The 22,287-nt window shown below is 37.7% G+C and overlaps 1 protein-coding gene and 1 long non-coding RNA gene across 2 annotated transcripts in view; one reads left to right on the top strand and one right to left on the bottom strand.

Moving 5' to 3' along the window:
• LOC133549747 (cytosolic 5'-nucleotidase 1A-like) overlaps positions 1 to 22,287 on the top strand; it is a 67,602-nt gene that overhangs the window by 19,286 nt on the left and 26,029 nt on the right. The window lies entirely within an intron of this gene.
• LOC133549746 (uncharacterized) lies at positions 14,409 to 21,228 on the bottom strand. Its single transcript, XR_009806166.1, has 3 exons — positions 21,159 to 21,228; positions 20,981 to 21,054; positions 14,409 to 17,504 (listed from the first exon to the last, which is right to left on the bottom strand). It is a non-coding gene; the product is annotated as an uncharacterized LOC133549746 (long non-coding RNA).

The following is a 22,287-nucleotide window of genomic DNA, read 5'->3' as shown; positions in this document are numbered from 1 at the left end:
TAAGTGTCATTATCACACTCATTGACATAACTGGTTCTAAGTATTTGTGATAATGCTAAGGGACGTGCCGATCGATTGGCCACTGATCAGTGTCGGCCATTTTTTGGTGAAAAAGTATGCAATCGCCATTGCCGATTAATGCATTTTATTGCTGATCACAAATGCCGATCCCCTTTTGTTGACACTGTATTTAATTTTAGTGCCCGGCTGACAAGCAACTGGCAGCTAATTATGTGGAGATGCTCCCCTGAGATAATGATAATACTTTAATAATGGCAAAGAAATTGAATTTTTTTGTGTACCATTATCAAGTATCTTTCACTAGAGGACAAACATCTGAACATATTACACGTAGAGAAAAAGATAAAGGAATTAGTTTAATTATTGTGTTCTTATTGGTAAATTGTCAATAGCGCTCACTATAAATACATTTTAAATTTTAAAGTATCGCTATTGCTATTGGCCAATCGCACTCATGAATGATTGGAATTGGCAAAATTAAACCCTGATCAGAACATCCCTAATAGTAATAGCTGTAACCCTATTGTAGTAGCGGTCCATCATTATTGCATGCCATTATTTATTTACTTTATTACAACTTTTGGTTTTACTATAACTATGTTTTTCCATTATCTCTACCTTATCTGGTCGAGGCAGATGGTCACCCCACCCCAAATTGTGGGTCTGTTCCATACAATTACCTGTTGGTGGCATCTGTCTTTATCACCTATATCGCCATGAGGACCATTAAGCGTCATTTTGGTGTTGTATATCATTGTTTCGTAAAACATATAATTTGCATTTGTAGGTACTTTTATGTCACTGCTACAAATATGAACCTGACATACAGTACTTCTCATGACTTCCTCATATGATCATTCTTGCTGTTAGTGCTTGCAATGCATTTGAGAGACTAGGGTAATTTAAGATTTATTAAGCAATTACATCGCAATGTAATTTAATGGGTGACATCAAAAGATGATCGCATTCACTATATTGGTAAACAGTGACTTGCATGTAATCACAGAGCCTGTCGAAGAATTCAAAACAGCGGCAGCAAAAGTTTCCCGCTAAGACCACAGCATTTTAATTTGACATTGCAAACACATCATCCTTGATGTGGTATTTAAGTAGAAGTGACAGCTTCTTTCTTGTTGTCATTTTATTGGGCAGAAAGTTGGATGAGATGTTAACAGTACATACTGTCATACATACAGTTCATACCTGCATTCCAAACATAGAATCCAGAATGGCACTTGATAATAATATAGTAAAAACTCAACAGACTTGGACTATCAAAAATGTGTTTAATCACAAAAATATTTGTGTAAATCTTGAATATATGTAAATTAATTGCACAACTTATTTAGACAGTACTTGCTCTTTTAAAGGCCTACTGAAATAAGATGTTCTTATTCAAACAGGGATAGCAGGTCCATTCTATGTGTCATACTTGATAATTTCGCGATATTGACATATTTTTTATGAAAGGAATTAGTAGAGAACATCGACGATAAAGTTTGCAACTTTTGGTCGCTAATAAAAAAGCCTTGCCTATACCGGAAGTAGCAGACGATGTGCGCGTGACGTCACGGTTTGTAGGGCTCCTCACATCCTCCCATTGTTTATAATCAAAGCCACCAGCAGCAAGTGCAATTCGGACCGAGAAAGCGACGAGTTCCCCATTAATTTGAGCGAGGATGAAAGTTTCGTGGATGAGGAAAGTTAGAGTGAAGCACACAAAAGAGAAAAGAAAAGGCGACGGCTCCAGGTGACGGCAGTGTGAGCGATTCAGATGTTATTAGACACATTTAATAGGATAATTCTGGAAAATCCCTTATCTGCTTATTGTGTTAATAGTGTTTTAGTGAGATTATAAAGTCATACCTGAAAGTCGAAGGGTTGCGGTGAACGCCATTGTCTCTGAGAGGAGCCAAGATCACAGCTGCCTTTTTGTCAGATACAGGAGTAGGTCGCATAATCCACTCAAGTGTCCGGTAAAAGTCGACTTAATATCACAATTATCCCATCCAAAAACTTGCTGGTTGGCATAGAGAAAGATGTTCGCTTGACCGCTCTGTGTTAAAGCTTCACAACAAACAAAGAACCACCGGCTGTATTTCGGTGCTAAAGGCAGCTGCAATCCACCGGTTTGAACCAACAGCATTCTTCTTTATAGTCTCCATTATTAGTTGAACGAATTGCAAAAGATTCATTAACACAGATGTCCAAAACACTGTGTAATTATTAGCCAAAACCTCCTTCCATCAATGAGAGCTTTGAATGGTTGACCAAATACTTATTTTCCACCATGATTTACAAATAAATTATTTAAAATCCCTACAATGTGAATTCCTGGATTTCTTTCCACATTCTGTCTCTCACAGTTGAAGTGTACCTATGATGAAAATTTCAGACCTCTGTCATCATTTTAAGTGGGAATACTTGCACAATTGGTGGCTGACTAAATACTTTTTTGCCCCACTGTACATACTTGTTCTTATGCTATCTGAGCTCACTATGTTCTCTGCTCGCTGTACATATCCTACTAAGTAAGACTTACACTGTTTCAATGTCCATTTCTCTGTTGATGCAAATGTTGATGACTGAAGTACTGATATCAACCAAAGCTCCTCATCCCACCCCCAGGATTGTAAATAAAGTAAATAATTCAATGTATATAATATGATGATTAACTTGTGTGATGACTGTATTGTGCTGATAGTATATATTTGTACCATGAATTGATTAACGTGGACCCCGACTTAAACAAGTTGAAAAAGTTATTGGGGTGTTACCATTTAGTGGTCAATTGTATAAAATATGTACTGTACTGTGCAATCTACTAATAAAAGTTTCAATCAATCAATCAATCAATCAAATCAGACAAATTCAACATTTAAAAATGTTCCAAGATGACATTTGGAAAATAAAATTGCATTTGTTGCCAAATATCAGGGTATTTTTTAAATGTCATTATGCATGAAAGTAATAACCTGTGAATAATTGTTATTAATCTAAATTCAAAAGAGTGTTTATTCTAATTAAAACATGTATCATTTGACAGCACTTGTTTTGATTTTAAACTGCTTTTCTTATTGGAAATATTGGTAACAGAAACAAAATCTCTTCTTCTGAGGTCAATTAGTCTCAATAACTGTACAGACAATGTTTACTTAACATTTTAACATACTTACAGTCATTCTATCTTAAAAAAAAGGCTAAGATATTTCAATATTAAGCCTTAAAACAATAAAGAAAAACGTCAAAAGCTCATGCCAAAGACATTACACACAATCAACAATATCAACTCTCTGTCAGACAAGCAGGAAAGAAATGTTTTGGAAATTTTTATTCTATTTTAGTTTTAGTGTGTTATATGTTTTAATGGCTACACTTTTATTGTTTTAAATATTGATTTTTTAAATAATTGACATGCATTCAAATACAACATGTCATTTATTACAAATGAATAATAAATCATATATTAAAATAAAGCATTTATTTTTTTAATGCATGTATTAAAATACATGTTGTAATACATGTTAAACATGACGTGTCTAACACATAATTTAAATAAACATACTTCATTTATTTAAATGAAGTGTGCAACAAATAACATTCATTATTATTATTTCCGGTGGAAGTTGTGGCGTCCTAGGTTGTTCATTGGTCCTTTAACGCACTATAACACCTCTGCCTCGTATACCTCGTATAGAACGATCACATACTAGTTTATTAATGGAAAAATACATTATTATCTCTTGTTTTCATCTAGCATTTAAGATAGTCCGCTGACACCAGTCTGCCATTGAGTTTATCAAAGTGCTGTTATCAATCACGGTTTTTCAATATTTTTATATTAAAACAGTAAAACTAGCCATAAATCATCCATCCAACTATTTTCTACCGCTTGTCCTTTTCGGGGTAGCAATGGGGGGAATGGAGCCTATCCTAGCTTCACTTGGGTGGAAGGCAGGGTACACCCTGGACAAGTCATCACCTCATCGCAGGGCCAACACAGATGGACAGACAACATTCACACTCACATTCACACTCTGAGGCCAATTTAGGACCTGTTTACACTAAGCCGGAAAAGGTTATCCAGTGTAAATCACACCTAACCTTATCCGTGTCCACATACAACAATGCGACCGTTTAAGACCCCCGCACCCCTCCATCCGCCCGCGCAACGCGACCTCTGTACATGTAGAAGAAAGAGAAACACGGGCATGTCTGGATGACACGCCGTCATACTCCCAGTGGTTAGCTGTGAGCTACGAAACCGCTTTATTATGAAGCTGGCTGTGGCGCATTCTTTCTGACGTTACTTCCTGTGTGCGCGCGATCTTTCTGGCGTCACTTCCTCTCCAAACTCACTTTGTAAATGATCAATAATTCAAGAATTATACGGCTGACTTATACGTGTAAAAATTTGTCCGAGGAGGGGGACCTTAAACGCTGATTTAGTGTGGCTGAAAAGTGGCTTTAGCCAAATAATTAATTGTTTAAGGCATGGGTGTCAAACTCTGGCTCGCGGGCCAAATTTGGCCCGCCATGTAATTTCATTTGGCCCTGGAGGCAATATCAAATTAACATTAGAGCTGGCCCGCCGGTATTATACAGAGGCGGTGCCGCTGTAACACCGCATTCACCACTAGTGCTCATACTTGCCAACCCTCCCGATTTTCCCGGGAGACTCCCGAAGTTCAGTGCCCCTCCCGAAAATCTCCCTTGTTTAACCATTCTTGTGAATATCTCCCAATTTCCACCCGGACAACAATATTGGGGGCCGTGCCTTAAAGGCAATGCCTTTAACGTTCTCTACAACCTGTCGTCACGTCCGCTTATCCTCCATACAAACATCGTGCCGGCCAAGCCTCATAATATAAGCAGCTTGTACACACTCATAAGTGAATCCAACTCATACTTAGTCAACAGCTATACAGGTCACACTGGGGTGGCCTTACAAAAAACTTTAACACTGTTACAAACATGCACCACACTGTGAACCCACAACAAACAAGAATGACAAACACATTTCGGGAGAACATCCGCACCGTAACACAACAGAACAAATACCCAGAACCCCTTGCAGCACTAACTCTTCCGGGACGCTACAATACACGCAACCACCTAAAAGGTTAATTTGTTCAATCTTGGCCCGCGGCTTTGTTCAGTTTTAGATTTTGGCCCTCTCTGTATTTGAGTTTGACACCCCTGGTTTAAGGGGTTAAACGACTTAGTGTAGACATGGCCTTAGTGTTCCCAATCAACCTATCCCCAGGTGCATGTCTTTAGAAGTGGGAGGAAGCCGGAGTACCCGGGGGGAACCCACACAGTCACGGGGAGAACATGCAAACTCCACACAAAAAGGCCCCAAGCTAGGGAATTGACTCCAGATCCTTCTTGCTGTGAGGCACAAGCTCTAAGCACTGCGTCACCATGCTGCCCTGGCTGAAACCAAAAACAGATTTTCTAAATTATGTTAATTATTATCATTGCATTTATGTCTATGACTCTGTACTAACATCATTAAAATATAAAAATATTATCCTTCAAAGAATATAACAACTATAAAATTATAAAAATATGTATTTACTACTCGTATTCCAACAAAATACAATATGATATATTTAAAATAATAATAAAATAATAATTGATAGTCCAAATAATGAATGACATCAGACCGGCCTCTGAATCACAATTTAATAACAGTTATTTTAACATTTTTACAGCAAACAAATAACATTGGAATAACTATAGTGACAGATTTGGGCTTTTTTTTTTTTCTTAGGTTTGCCTCTTTTTTCCACTATTCTCCTCTCTGAGCGCCGGCTTGCAAACCTGTCTCTGATATTCAGAGAGGACAGACTTGTTCCTGGTTGCCAATCAAGATACTTTGAATGCCATTCCGGTCCTTTGGACTAATTTTGCTTTGTATTAGATTTCCCTATCCTTCATGTGCACTTCCCTGCTGCACTATTCATTTGTTTTTGTTATTAAATATATTTTTACCTGCGCTATGCCTGCCGTCTTTGCATCCCAGATTACAACCAAAGACCAGAATTTAACAAAAATAAAACCACTAGAACATTCCTGTTGCAGAGGGAAACTTGGAGCAATGTAAACAACCACAAATTTACATTTTATTTATTTCTTTCTTAGTTTATTTTCAACATGAACATGAACAGACTTACAACACAATACATCAAACAATCCCACATCATTTCACATCACATCATGTCCGAAAAGGAGTAGGAAGAAGCAAAGCTTATTTAATCCTACCCCTTTACCACGTCAGAGCGTCTACAATGATATACATTCATCCACTGACCTCTTTTAAAATAAAATGACATCCGTGAAGGGCTTCACGGTGGAAGAGGGGTTAGTGTGTCTACCTCACAATACGAAGGTCCTGCAGTCCTGGGTTCAATCCTAGGCTCGGGATCTTTCTGTGTGGAGTTTGCATGTTCTCCCCGTGAATGCGTGGGTTCCCTCCGGGTACTCCGGCTTCCTCCCACTTCCAAAGACATGCACCTGGGGATGGTTTGATTGGCAACACTAAATTGGCCCTAGTGTGTGAATGTGTGTGTGAATGTTGTCTGTCTATCTGTGTTGGCCCTGCGATGAGGGGGCGACTTGTCCAGGGTGTATGCCGCCTTCCGCCCGATTGTAGCTGAGATAGGTGCCAGCGCCCCCGCGACCCCAAAACTGAATAAGCGGGAGAAAATGGATGGATGGACATCCATGAATGAGTAATACAACAGTTTTGTAATATGTAATTAGTTAATTCAGTCATTATTAACATACTGAGATGAAGAATATCTTATTTTCAATAAGGTTGAAAGTGTTTCTCATAATTCTTCTTCTTTGTACTTTGTAAGCACTATTAATTTGAACAGCCTCTTAAACTGGATCATATCAGTACATTATTTAACTTCTTTACTTAATCCATTCTATAATTTAATTCCACATACTGATATGATAAAGGTTTTAAGTGTTGTACGTGCATACAAATGTTTTGAATTAGAATTTCCTCTGAGGTTATATTTCTCCTCTTTAGTTGAGAAGAATTGTTGTACGTTCTTTGGTAGCAGGTTATAATTTGCTTTGTACATCAATTTAGCTGTTTGCAATTTTATCAAATTATCGAGCTTTAAAATTTTTGACTCAGTACATAAAGGGTTTGTATGTTCTCTATATCCAACATTATGTATTATTCTAATTGATCTTTTTTGTAACACAGTTAACGAATGTAGCGCACATTTGTAGTTGTTTCCCCATATTTCTGCACAATAACTCAGATATGGTAACACTAGCGAGCAGTAGAGAACATAAAGGGATTTTTGGCCCAGGACGTATTTTGCTTTATTCATTATTGAAATGTTTTTTGCCACCTTATGTTGTATGTTTTGTTTATGAGATTTCCAGTTCATTTTATCATCTATTAATACTCCCCAAAAATTGGTTTCTTTTACACTTTCCATATCTACTCCGTCTATTTGTATCCATGTTTGATGCTCTTTTCTACTGTTACCACATAGCATTATTTTAGTTTTACTGAGATTCAAAGATAGTCTGTTTTTAATCAAACCATTTTTTTAATTTGTTCATTTCTTCCGTTATTATTTGTATTATCTTCTGTGTGTTCTCTCCTGAACAGAAAGCAGTTGTGTCGTCTGCAAATAAAACTAACTTCAAGTCCTTTGTAACTTTACAAATGTCGTTTAAATAAAGATTAAACAATCTTAGTCCCAGTATTATTCCCTGGGGTACACCACAAGCTATATCCAATGGTGTTGACATACAGTATTTTCACCCATCCTCACATATTGCTTCCTGTTGGTTAAATAGTTTCTTACCCAGTTCAATACCAAACCTCTGATGCCATATCGTTCTAGTTTTTGTTTTAAAATATCATGATTACTTGTGTCGAATGCTTTTGTTAAATCCAAGAATAAACTGCAGCTGCACATTCTTTACCGTCTATTGCATTAGTAATTTCCTCTTATATTTTGATTAATGCTATTGATGTTGAGATATTTGCTCTAAATCCAAATTGAGTCTCCACGAGCGTCCCACTTTTGTTGATAAATTTATCTAATCGGCTCATGAATAGTTTTCCCATGATTTTAGAGAATTGTGGAAGTAATGAAACAGGTTTGTGGTTAGTGAACTGGTGTATGTCTCCATTCTTATGAATTGGTACAACTTTTGCAATTTTCATTGTGTCTGGGAATTTTCCGGTTAGAAATGATATGTTACTGATATATGTAAGAGGTTCTGAAATATCTTCTATAACCTTTTTTATCGTTACCATATCTATTCCAAGACAGTCGGTTGAAGTCTTAGATTAACATTTTTTTTACAATTTAGATTACTTCTTCTTTTGTCACCTTCTTAAGAAACATGGAATTGGGATGTCTGTCTATGAGCTCACTCAAGTCCGCAACTGACCCATCATTTGCATTTGGAATTCTTTGTTCCAGATTTTTTCCGATATTCACAAAGTAATCATTAAAATGTTCAACTATTTGGTTCATATTGTCATTTTTTCTATTTCCATCTAGAAAGTACTGGGGCTTTCTTAGCAGCATTTTTAATGATGCTATTTAGGATGCCCCATGTTGCTCTCATGTTGTTTCTGTTCTGGTTTAATAATTGACTGTAGTATTTATTCCCTCTTAAATGTTTGTAGTATACCAATTAGCTTGTTTTTTTATTTCTTATACTTATTTTCTGCCTCTATAGAGCTCTGTGTTATAAATATTCGATATAATGTGTTTTTTTGTGACAAACATTTCTCAGTCCTTTTGTCATCTATGGTTGGTTGTTTTTCTTTTGCTTCTTACTAAGTTCTTTCCAAGGACAATGTTTATCATAGAGTGTTAGAAAGGTGTTGAAAAAATTCCCATATGCACCATCTACATCATCTTCATTGTATACATTCTCCCAGTTTGTTTCCTCAGATCCTCCTTGAAGGAAATTATTCTTTCCTCTGTGCATAGTCTTTAAAATGTATTTTTGTCAATGTTCTTCTTCTTGTAATTCCCATCATAAATAGTAAAAACTGGCAGATGGTGGCTGATGTCGGTTGTTAACAGTCCACTTGTTGTGTTATTATCAAAGACATTAGTGAAGATATTATCAATAAGTGTAGCACTGTGACTTGCAATTCTGGATGGCCTTGTGATTTGGGGATACAAACTCATACTTTACATTGTATCTATGAAATCATTAATGGACTTTTGCTTATTGTTGTTCAAGAGATCTATATTGAAGTCTCCACATAAAAAAAGTACTTTTTGACTGATTCCATTGAAAGTTCCCTTAATCCAGTCTTCAAATCCTTCAATACTTGAGTTGGGTGTTCTATACTGTACAACCTATCAATGCATTTATACTTCTTTCATGACATATCTCAATGGTAATACACTCTAAAACATTGTCAATAGCTAGTGACATGTTTTTACCACCTTGTAATGGAAGTCCCTCATCACATACACACCAACTCCGCCTCCATTCTTATTTATTCTATTAATATAATTGAGTTCATATCCTTCTAGTCCAAAGTCCATTCCTTTTTTTGTATCCATCCATGTCTCTGATACAGCAATAATTTTGAAAGGTTCTTTAAATGATTTCATATTGTTAAAATTGGCATACAAGCTTCTGCAGTTAATATGAATAATTGACAGTTTGTTTTTGTAATTAATGTTAGTGTTGAATTGTACTTCTGTAATAATAAAAACAATTATTGTCCATGTGAGAAAAACAATGTGTGTCTGGCACTATAGCACTGTCGTATTCTGTCCCGTTATGATCAATGCTGGAAAAGGTTATAAATTCTCTTTCTGATTGATTGTGTTTGTTTTTGTCATGGTTGTGTTTAATTTATTTATTGTTATTGATATTTATCCAGCTCTGCTATTTTCTTTATGACTATTACTCTTGCTTCCTCTGGTGTTCCATTTAGTTTAATAAATATCTTGCAGTTTGCTGTCCATGTTTGTTGTATTTTGCCTTGTTTTCTTAGGCTACATGCTTTTCTGCCTATGTCTGCGTTTTTCTTTGTTAAATGTTCATTTATGTACACATCTGTTCCTTTTAACTTCCTCCCTCGTTTTAGTAATGCAGTTTTATATTTCCTATTGGCGAACCTCATTATTATTACTGGTGCCGATCCATCCTGGGTGGCAAGCTTCTACATTTGCAATGTCCATGAGTATACCCTTGGACTCCATGAATGTTGCAACTAGTCTCTCTGTGGATATGTCCAAATTCCCAGGCCCCTCTCCACCATTGGCGGTCACCGCCCGAGCATATGAACGGGGCTTTATATTAAGCCCGGTCAGAATAACGTCGTTTATTCTTGTGTACTGTTCTAGCTCGTCCACTCGGTCCGTTAATTGTTCTATTTGTAGGTCTTTTGCGTCATTCTCAATGCGTAGAATTTTTACCTCCTCCACCAGCTGCACTATTGTCTGTTGGTACTGCTTGATAGCTAATACTTCTGCTGTCAAAACTTCGAACGATCTCCTTATTTCCTCACCTTCATCAGGAGAGAGCACCTTCTTTAGTCGCATGTTGATCCTGGCCGCTGGATGCTGTCTGACGCCCAAGACACCGATCCTTCGATGGGGTCTCGTCCTGCCTGGCAAGCCTCGCGCTAGCCTCTCTCCTCCTCTGGGCCTCGCCTCCGTCACCTGCCCGTCTCGGCAGGTGGCCAGCGTCCATTGCAAACAACACTTGTATTTTACTACACAGGTTTATTCTTTGGACGGCGTGGCGCAGTGGGAGAGTGGCCGTGTGCAACCCGAGGGTCCCTGGTTCAAATCCCACCTAGTACCAACTTCGTCACGTCCGTTGTGTCCTGAGCAAGACACTTCACCCTTGCTCCTGATGGGTGGTGGTTGGCGCCTTGAATGGCAGCTCCCTCTATCAGTGTGTGAATGTGTGTGTGAATGGGTAAATGTGGAAGTAGTGTCAAAGCGCTTTGAGTACCTTGAAGGTAGAAAAGCGCTATACAAGTACAACCCATTATTTGTTTAATTTGTTACCCAGACAAAAGAAATAGATCCAAAACAAACATCCACTATAGAAAATGCTGATTCTAAATTAAAAAAAAATAGTGAAGCGAGAAGTCCGGCCCCAAATTTCTTAGCCTTTTGAACATTTGGCCCTGATATGTACATTATATACAATCAACCGAGGTAAGACTTTATGCATCGGATTAGCAGTGTCCGTGTCCCGATATAAAAATGTTCACTTCTGATACCGATATTGATATTATAAGTGTTGATATTGATCCGATCACAAATCATGTATATTTTTATTATTGTGTAGTGTGGAATATTAGAGCAGATTTGATCAAGTAAATTACTCAAACAGAGAACAATGGTAAGTATGAAAGAGATTTATGTTGTCTTTAGGTTACAGTTGAGTGGAAACAGTTTTTTGGCGAAACCAGGTGGCCACAAAAATAATTAGGAAAGCTCAGTTGTTAATGGATATGTCACATTTGTAACGCATTTTGGATGTGCGTGTTGTCACCCCCAGATGCAGCAGGACCAGACAGACAGGATAGCAGGTAAGAGCTGACTTTAATATACAAAATGATAAAAGAACACTTGTACAAAACAGAAAAGAAATGGCGTGCCTACGCACGGGAAGCTAATGCTAAAATTAGCTGAGAGTCCAAACAGTCCAAAAAGCGCGTGCCGAGCGCCCCAAAGCTAAGTCGAGAGTTAGCAAGGAAACAATCACTACATAAACCAAAATGTGCGTGTTGCATATAGCAAGTGACAAACCAAGGACGAACTGAGGTAGAACGCAGGCTTAAATACTAACGTAACAATCAAGACACCCGTGCGGGTAAAACAAGAGCAGCTGGGACAAATCGGAAACCATGGTAACCAAAACAAGAAGTGCACACACAGACTAAGCACCGGAAGAGTCCAAACAATCAAAAAACCAAAAAGGACTTAAAAAACAGACAAAAGATGTGATCCGGGAAGCGAATCACAACAGGATACTTTCTTTTGCCTTGGAGACTTTGTATCTGTAAGTAATTTCTAACTATAGTTATTTGATAATTGTGTTAATTGACAAATGTGGTGTTTAGACTGCAATATTGTTCAATTAAGGACACTTATTATGTATATCTGGCTTGTTTGCTATTGTGTGCTTACCTGTCGTGTAGCTGCTCGTTCCTAGTAGCCTATAGCTTACTATGTTTATTTTAGTCAGGTCATTTTATAAATAAATTTCCAGAGATACCAAGAAAAACCCACCCTGTGTGCTTATTGGAGGACATTCAAATGTAAACTGGCTGTCCAATGTTGCACAAGTAAACACGCTGCAATACAGGTTGTATTGGAGCTTATATAGGACATTTCAGATGCAACCAGATATAATTTGATACTTATATTTTTGCTGATATCGGACCAATATCCGATATCAATATTGGGTAAAGACCCCCTACGTATGTATAACTGAGACCATTATTTGGTTTGCTGACAAAACTTCAAAGTGTGATCGCAAACTATCCCGTATTTAGGTGACTACTGAATATCTGTAGTGTAAATGCAACCTCTGGGTTTATTGATCAGTAAACCATCTTACTAAACTTGTTGCTGTGGCCCGAGAAGCAGATGGACTCAGAGCCACTCTGCTTTGTCAGCCAGCAGATGTTCCATTGTTTCGCTTGGTGGTGTAAAGTTGCCTCAGCTGAAGTTGGGACTTTGCTGCATCTTTTGAATGTAGGCCCATTCATTGCTAACCCCCATCCTCTTCTGCACCCCCAAGCTACTGAGGGACAGGATTTCCCCCTTCCCCCGCTCCACTTTAACCCCCTGCAGACCTCATCGTTGAACCCCTACAACCATTAAAACCATTAAAGCCCCACCCCACCCCCACAAACACACAAGGTATCTGTTTTACTGCCTGTGTTTTACGCCCTGCGGGTAATCAGCCTCCCCCTCTCCAACACCAGCAGACACATCAAAAGCCAAAGTGTTGACCAATTACTGCATTGTGAGAGAACATGGGAGAGTGTATTTGCATCGATATGCATTTGAATAGTACAGATACAATCTCAGTGCTTTTATCAGATGGTGCCCAGCGTTAACCTTGGATATCGTCATGGCCCGTGGGATTGCCACAGTGGATCTTATGCAATAGATGGTGTGCACCTACAGAACCTGTGTAAAGTCGGGATGGGTATCGTTTAGATTTCATTGATGCTGGTGCCAAATCGGTACTTTTAAAACAAAGTTATTGCTTAAACGGTAGGGGTCATCAAAAAATTCCAACTTGCGATTCTTATTTGAACCTAATCTAAGTCGATTGAAAACAATGTTTCTAAATACCATTTTAAAACGGAGTTGATTTTTTTTTTAGAATCAATTTGCAAAGAGACACCTTCTCATTCAATGTTTTTTTTTTTTTCATGACTATATACATTGTATATTGTCACTGAAGGCATCAAAACTGTGAATGTGAACATGTGGAGTTATGTAAAAGGTGAAATAACTCAAAACATGTTTTATATTGTAGTTTTTTTTTTCAAAATAGCCACCCTGTGCTCTGATTACTGTTTTGCACACTCTTAATATTCTCTCGATGAGCATCAAGAGGTAGTCACCTGAAATGATTTTCACTTCACAGGTGTCATAGTTTTGATGCCATCAGTGACAATCTAGAATGTAAATAGTCATGAAAATAAAACAATAAAATGAGAAGGTGTGTCCAAACTTTTGGCATGAACTGTGTATGTATAATCTATATATGTACATACTGTAGTTGTATATATACATGTAAATACTGTAAAAATAAAAAAAAAAAATAAAAAAATACATATATATATCCCCCCCCACACCCCTAATATATATATATATATATAAATACATATATATATATTTTCCCCCACACCCCTAATATATATATATATATATATATATATATATATATATGTATTTATTTATTTAACTTTTTTTTTTTTTTTAACCCCCATCCTCTTCTGCACCCCCAAGCTACTGAGGGACAGGATTTCCCCCTTTCCTCGCTCCACTTTAATATATATATATATATATATATATATATATATATATATATATGAATTTTCCTTGCCCTTATGTGGGCCTACCGAGGATGTTGTGGTGGTTTGTGCAGCCCTTTGAGACACTAGTGATTTAGGGCTATATAAGTAAACATTGATTGATTGATATATATATATATATACATATATATATATATATATATATATATGTATATATTAGGGGTGTGGGAAAATATTTTTTTAGATTTATTTCCCACATATCGATAAAAATCGATTCGAGTACGAATCAAATTGAATCTGTTGTGCGATTCAGAATCGATTCTCAATTTTAAAAAAAATCGATTTTTATTTTATTTTATGGGGATTTTTTTTTTTTTTAATCAATCCAACAAACCACTACACAGCAATACCATAACAATGCAATCCAATTCCAAAACCAAACCTGACCCAGCAACACTCAGAACTGCAATAAACAGAGCAATTGAGAGGAGACACAAACACAACACAGAACAAACCAAAAGTAGTCAAACAAAAATGGGTTGAAATAATGAATATTATCAACAATAGTATCAATATTAGTTATAATTTCAGCATAGCAGTGATTAAAAATCCCTCATTAACATTATCATTAGACATTTATAAAAATAATAAAAAGAACAGGGCTTCACGGTGGCAGAGGGGTTAGTGCGTCTGCCTCACAATACGAAGTTTCTGCAGTCCTGGGTTCAAATCCAGGCTTGGGATCTTTCTGTGTGGAGTTTGCATGTTCTCCCCGTGAATGCGTGGGTTCCCTACAGGTACTCCGGCTTCCTCCCACCTCCAAAGACATGCACCTGGGGATAGGTTGATTGGCAACACAAAATTGGCCCCTAGTGTTTGAATGTGAGTGTGAATGTTGTCTGTCTATCTGTGTTGGCCCTGCGATGAGGTGGCGACTTGTCCAGGGTGTAACCCGCCTTCCGCCCGATTGTAGCTGAGATAGGCGCCAGCGCCCCCCGCGACCCCAAAAGGGAATAAGCGATAGAAAATGGATGGATGGATAAAAAGAACAATAGTGTCACAGTGGCTTACACTTGCATCGCATCTCATAAGCTTGACAACACACTGTGTCCAATGTTTTCACAAAGATAAAATAAGTCATATTTTTGGTTTGTTTAATAGTTAAAACAAATTTACATTATTGCAATTAGTTGATAAAACATTGTCCTTTACAATTATAAAATCTTTTTTTTTTTAATCTACTACTCTGCTAGCATGTCAGCAGAACGGGGAAGATCCTGCTGAAATCCTATGTATTGAATGAATACAGAATCGTTTTGAATCGGAAAAATATCGTTTTTGAATCGAGAATCGAATCGAAAAAATTGATATATTATCGAATCGTGACCTCATAAATCGATATTGAATCGATTCGTGGCACACCCAAAGATTTGCAGCCCTAATATATATATATATATATATATATAGTGTTTATATACATATATATTTACATATCATATCGAAACCAAATCAAATCATTGAAAGATTCGCATCATTATTATATTAAACGGCACCTAAAAAAATTCTAAACAGATTTTTTTTTTTGTATAGAATTTTGTAAAAAACAAAGACATACAACAAAGAAATACAATTCAAATCAAATTTTCTTCATAATAGTCGCAAAATCACCAGCAGCAAAAAACGTGAAAAAAACCCCCACTTCCTTGTCTCGTGACGTTGTTGTCCAAAATCCCACAATTTGTTAAGGCACCTCACTCACTGTTACCGTGATTGGCGCATAATCAGGAAGTGTTGTGTTACTGAGTTGGAACTAAGGGCCGCTTTTTGTGTGTTAAGGTCGGCAATCAACTTTTTTATAAAAAGCGTCAAATTCCGTGGGGCTCTGTAGGCCCCTTTTGGTGTTGCGGGGGATGCTGGAGCCTATCTTGGCTGCATTCAAGCGGAAGGCACGATACACCCTGGACAAGTCGCCACTTCTCTGTCAGGATGCTATATGTATTACATGACATGACTTGCACAATCACACCTTCAAGCACTTGTTGCAGGTTTCAGAGTATGCATTAGCTACTGAGCTTTTTTGGTCTGGTTAAACCGCGTATGTCCGTTATGGAACCGAGATTTGGCACCCATCTTTATTGTAAAAGCGGGGAAAGACAGAGCCTATTACAAGGCCCAGGAAACGCATAGTCTGTACACATATCCTGTTTTTGTGTTGAGCTAAATGGAGACAGGAAATGAGACAAAATTGCTGTTGTGTGACTTTGACCCACAGACACCAGTGATCCTTAAAGGCAGGACAATCATGTTTGTGATGACCAATGAAATTCAAATCTAATTAAATGACTTGAGTGCTCGGTGGATGCTTTTAGTGGTCTGTGTTAGTCATGTGACCTTCCTGCGGTTCCTCTACCTTAGCGGGGGTTGAACCGCATCTCATGTACTAGCACATCAAGTGTGTATCAGCCTGAGTCTCGGGTTCATTAGGTTCATGTTCAGTGTCTCTCAACAATACTAATTGTCATGCAGGTGTAAAAAGGAGTAAGCCAGTGTAAAAATGTAAAAATTAGCTTGATAATGTATGTTTAATTGGGCAAAACAGTGAATGTGTGTTTACTGTTATCCATCCATCCATTTTCTACAGCTTATTCCCTTTTGGGGTTGCGGGGGGCGCTGGCGCTTATCTCAGCTACAATCGGGTGGAAGGCAGGGAACACCTTGGACAAGTCGCTACCTCATCGCAGGGCCAAGTGTTTATTGTTATTGTCTTCTCAAATTCTTCTCTTGTGTTGTGGACTTACCATGAACTGATTAACGTGGACACCGACTTAAACAAGTTGAAAAACTTATTCGGGTGTTACCATTTAGTGGTCAATTGTACGGAATATGTACTGAACTGTGCAATCTACTAATAAAACTATCAATCAATCAGGTTCTACCCAAATGTAGAAGAATAATGAAGCTGCAAGCTCAGGTTCTAACAGTCATTCATCATTTTGCCTTCAGCTTTCAGGGTGTGTTTTGGGGGGTGGGGCTTTGATCAGGGGTAAGGGTACCCTCTTTGTTCTGGTCTGCTCCACTCATGCTTGCCTTTGTCTCCTCCCACAGAGAGAGCTTTATCTCTCTGCAGTTTCGCGCCACAACAGGAAGGTGGGTGTTGCTCCACCCCCACCCCCCTCCACCCCTTTGCTAGATTTTGTTTTGGGTTTCCACGGCAACCAGTGCAGTTGGTAGGTGAGCCGCTACTGCTCATTCATTTCTGTGTTATGCCCCCTCCCCCCTCCCTTCTAGTCTTGCATTTCCCGCCACTCAGGCGGCAGGGAGGCTGGCGGGTATGAAGATGGGCGTGGTCTGCTCGCAGTCTCGCGCCAAAACGCGGCGTTATTTAAATCAGATGCGTGGGTGCGGCCCAACTGTCTCCATGTCCTGTTAACCCCATCGGAGCCTGAGAACACAAAGGCAGAGCCAAATGTGAGCTAAGATCTTTGTTTCATACAAATGTTCTCCCATTTCCCCCACAAACAACAATAGTGCCTTCTCCAGCTGCTTCACACTATATGTTCTGTAATTAGAATAATGACACATTTTATGTAAGGGCGATAATAATTGAAATTGAATCGGGCTACCCACAGAGCATATCATTTAAACATATGCAGGATTTCAGGTCAAATAACTTTGTTTTCCTTTGCAAAAAGAGTGACCTCCAGGGCTGAATTCTGCACTAAGAGGTTAAAGACTTGCCTGTCCTCTACTGCTCCCTAGTGACTAAAAGTGAGAAATGCAGGAAATAGCCTTTGGTTGAAACCTGACATATCTACATTATACATACATGTTACTGTAAATATGTCAGGTTTTAGCCAAAGGCTATTATACATACATGTTTATTGACAGCACGGTGCAACAGGGGTTGGTGCAGGCACCTCACAATATGAAGGTCCTGGGTTTGATCCTGGGCTCGGGATCTTTCTGTGAGGATGTTGTTCTCCCTCTGACTCCGTGGGTTCTTTCCGGGTACTCAGCCTTACCCTTAGTGTGTGAATGTGAGTGTGAATGTTGTCTGTCTATCTGTGTTGGCCTAGTGATGAGGTGGCGACCTGTCCAGGGTGTACACTGCCTTCTGCCCGAATGCAGCTGAGATAGGCTCCAGCACCCCCCTCAACCCCACAAGCGGTAGGAAATAGATGGATGGATATGTTTATTAACATGTGCTGTCCCTATTTTAAATAAATAATTAAAAATTTGAATTGTCTGGCGGCGTGGTTGACAATACTGGATTTACAATATTTAAGCCGTGTGTATTTTACCTATGCAGCATGAACAGGGCCGCCCTTCCCTCCCAGGCTGTGTGCGTAGCAGCCCGTGATTCATGGAGGCCCCTGTTTAGCGTGAGTAAGTAAAATGTCAATTAATGAATGACAGAGCGCTTCATTTAAAATTTTACCGCAAATGTGTTCATAGCCCATTCATGCTACTGTACGTCACTGATAAGAAAGTAATGGCATATTTCCCCGAACATCCTCATTGTACCCATGGTGTGCAGCGTTAGTACCAGGCTCGGTTTGATATGAAAAATAGATTCACGTTTGTTTAAATTATGTTAAATTTGATATTTTGCACCAAAAAAACATTAATGAACAATGTATTTCCCATGAATTTATCTTAGTATCAAACATGCTTTGAATTAAAAAAGTATCAAAATAGTTCCACATAAATAAAAAAACTTGGTCCCGGTAGAGGGACAGGGGGCTCAAAATAAACTTCTACTTAGGAAGATAGAGGCGAGGTTTGGTTCCCAAACTTTTTGTTAACTGCTTTTATATATGTATATATATATATATATATATATATATATATTTACATACAAATATGTATTTATATGTATGTATGTATATATGTATGTATTCCGTGTCTTATCTTTTAACCTGCCTATTGTACAGCACTTTGGCTACCCCTGTGGTAAATTTTAAATGTGCTTTACAAATAAAGTTGATTTGATTTGATGTATGTATATATTGATATATATATATATATATCTATATATGTATGTGCGTAAGTATGTGTGTTTTAGGGTTGTCAGCTTTAACGTATGTGATCAATAAAAAAAAAAAAATATTGCATTGCCATAAATGAATACAGATAAATTACAGTGTTTGCTTTGACCACCAGAAGGTGGCGTACATTGCACAGTCACACGTGCCAGTGTGATGATAGATAGAGCAATGTGCTCCGCGCCTTTCAAAACAAACTCCGATGGAACTTTAGATAAAATTAGGGTAATATTGCAGCGACAAACATTCTACTCATCGACACACTTCAAGTTTAAAACAGCATTTTAAAGCGAAACGGGAGGAAGGCGTCACTAGCATGAATGCTACATGGACAGACAACAGAACAACAAACTATGCTGGATGAGATTATCTGCATTTACCACTGATAAATTAAACAATGCATTTTCAAAAAAGACAGCCACTGTAAGTAGGACATTAACATCTGTCAGGACCAAGTGCCGCAAGATGTCATTCATGTCGCCGACTAACGTCTTACAAACAAGAGGTAGTTTGTACAAAAAAGAGATCAGCGCAGTCATTTGAAAAGTAAATAAGCTTGTTTGTGTAACCAAGGGTTTGTAATTAGATGAGCTAAGCAGAAAAGACAAATAGTAACAATGAAACTGAGGGGAATGTTATTTATTGATGACCGTCTCGCCTCTCGTGTAACTTTTTCTGCTGTAAGGCCTCTAGACCAGTGGTTCTCAAATGGGAGTACGCGTACCCCTGGGGGTACTTGAAGGTATGCCAAGGGGTATGTGAAATTTCTTAAAAAGATTCTAAAAATAGCAACAATTCAAAAATACTTTAAAAATATATTTATTGAATAATACTTCAACAAAATATGAATGTAAGTTCATAAACTGTGAAAAAAAAATACAACAATGCCATAGTGTTGACAGCTAGATTTTTTGTGGACATGTTCCATAAATATTGATGCTAAAACTTTATTTTTTTGTAAAGAAATGTTTAGAATTAAGTTCATGAATGCAGATGGTTCTTTATTACAATTCCCAAAGAGGGCACTTTAAGTTGATGATTACTTCTATGTGTAGAAATCTTTATTTATAATTGAATCACTTGTTTATTTTTTAACAAGTTTTTAGTTGTTTTTATATATTTTTTTCCAAATAGTTCAAGAAACACCACTACAAATGAGCAATATTTTGCACTGCTATACAATTTAATAAATCAGAAACTGATGACATAGTGCTGTATTTTACTTCTTTATCTCTTTTTTTCAACCAAAAATGCTTTGCTTTGATTAGGGGGTACTTGATTTAAAAAAATATTCACAGGGGGTACATCACTGAAAAAAGGTTGAGAACCATTGCTCTAGACCAGATAAGAAGTGGTGTCAAATGGATGCAAATAGGAAGTGGAATAAAAATAAGAGCACTGGACAGGCAAAATATAAAACCCAGGAAACTAAGGAAACCATGAACACAAGTCCAAAACATTCATGGAATATCATGAAACCATGCTGCATAACATAGATAAGTAATAATTAGTGACTGTAGAGGCCCACTTGGATTAATGACACAAGATGCAGAGGACTTCGACTGGTGCAACTTTAATTCTCTCCGCCTTTTCTCCTCACATTTTTGACACCGTGAAAACTATGAAGATGGACAGAAAATACAAATACCATCGTACCATATTTCCAGGAAACAATGCAAAAATCATGTTTACATTTTTAAACTTATAAAAAAATATTTTTAGTAAACTCAAATGATGATTTTTTACACGAATTAAGTTTTTAATATTACAAGTTACATCTCTTAATAAAATAAAAATTATGACATTTTCCCGTTTGTTTTAAATAAAATTAACCACTCGTTTTACAATAAATAAACCACCAGTATCCCCCTACCTCTTCCGCTTCCAAGCGCGCTAATTTTGCTCCGCTTGTTAGCCAATCTTCCACGCACAGCTCGTATGACTTTCCTAAATGTGACATATAAACAACACAAACACGAAGCACAATAAAATAACCTCGCACAAATGTTAACACAGAATATGACATATAAATAGTTGTAAGCATGTTTTACCAGTCCTGGAGGAACGTGAGCATGCTGTTGATGTCGGTCGTCGGATGCGATGTGAACAGGAAGTCAAGCGTCCGCAATAAAGAAAGTAACAGAATAAGAGTGGGCTCTTCAAAATAAAGGAACACAAAAAAACAAAACAAAGTGACAGAACTACATGTTTTAATTAACACAATTTGCTGCCATTTACAGTGACAAATATCTTGATTTAAACAATGTCTGTAATAGAGGGGCTGTAATTAATACTCATGTTCATATTCGTGTCAAATCGATTTTTACTTGGTACACATTTCAAGTAAGGGACAAACATTTTGCTTTGTGACACTAAACACATAGAGCAGGCCTATTCAACTAAATTGTTTTGGATACCACATTTCCAAAAAGCTAAATTTCTCCCTTCACTATCAGTCTTATTTTGTATATTGTGGAGAACCAATGTCCTCTGCAGGAGACATTTCATTTTGGGCTATTTATTTTCTCAGAGTTACAGGAGCTATCTGCTCTTTTAAGGACCTTCTGCAAAAAAGCTAGCCAAAAATGATCTCTATGACAACACTCTTGTGATTTTAAGAATCTGCTGCAAAATGTGAGCCTCTCACAAGTTGTTGTTGTTTTTTTTAATTCAGGGGCCACCAGTTGATTAGCCCAAATGATGAGAAACAAAGGACCCAAAATGGAACCTCGAATAACACTACTTAAAGAAGTTATATAAATGACTACACTGACTGCATCTGCAGTAAACGAGCTACAGCATGAATCACATTACCAAAATTGAGCCGACTTAAAGGGGTGCCTCGAGGAATGCCTCAGTTAGGATCCAAGTGTTTCAAGTTTTTCTATAAACCAGGAGCACTTTAAAGGCCTATCAAAATTAGATTTTCTTATTTAAACGGGAATAGCAGGTCCATTCTATGTGTCATGCTTAATAATTTCGCGATATTGCCATATTTTTGCTGAAAGAATTTAGTAGAGAACATCGACGATAAAGTTCGCAACTTTTGGTCGCCAATAAAAAAGCCTTGCCTTTACTGGAAGTAGCAGACGATGTGCGCGTGACGTCACGGGTTGTAGGGCTCCTCACATCCTCACATTGTTTACAATCATAGCCACCAGCAGCTAGAGCGATTCGGAC

The sequence above is a fragment of the Nerophis ophidion genome, linkage group LG03 (assembly GCF_033978795.1).
Source record: "Nerophis ophidion isolate RoL-2023_Sa linkage group LG03, RoL_Noph_v1.0, whole genome shotgun sequence".
Lineage (NCBI taxonomy): Eukaryota > Metazoa > Chordata > Actinopteri > Syngnathiformes > Syngnathidae > Nerophis > Nerophis ophidion.
Note: the sequence above shows the minus strand (reverse complement) of the source record. Positions and strands in the feature narration are given on the sequence as shown.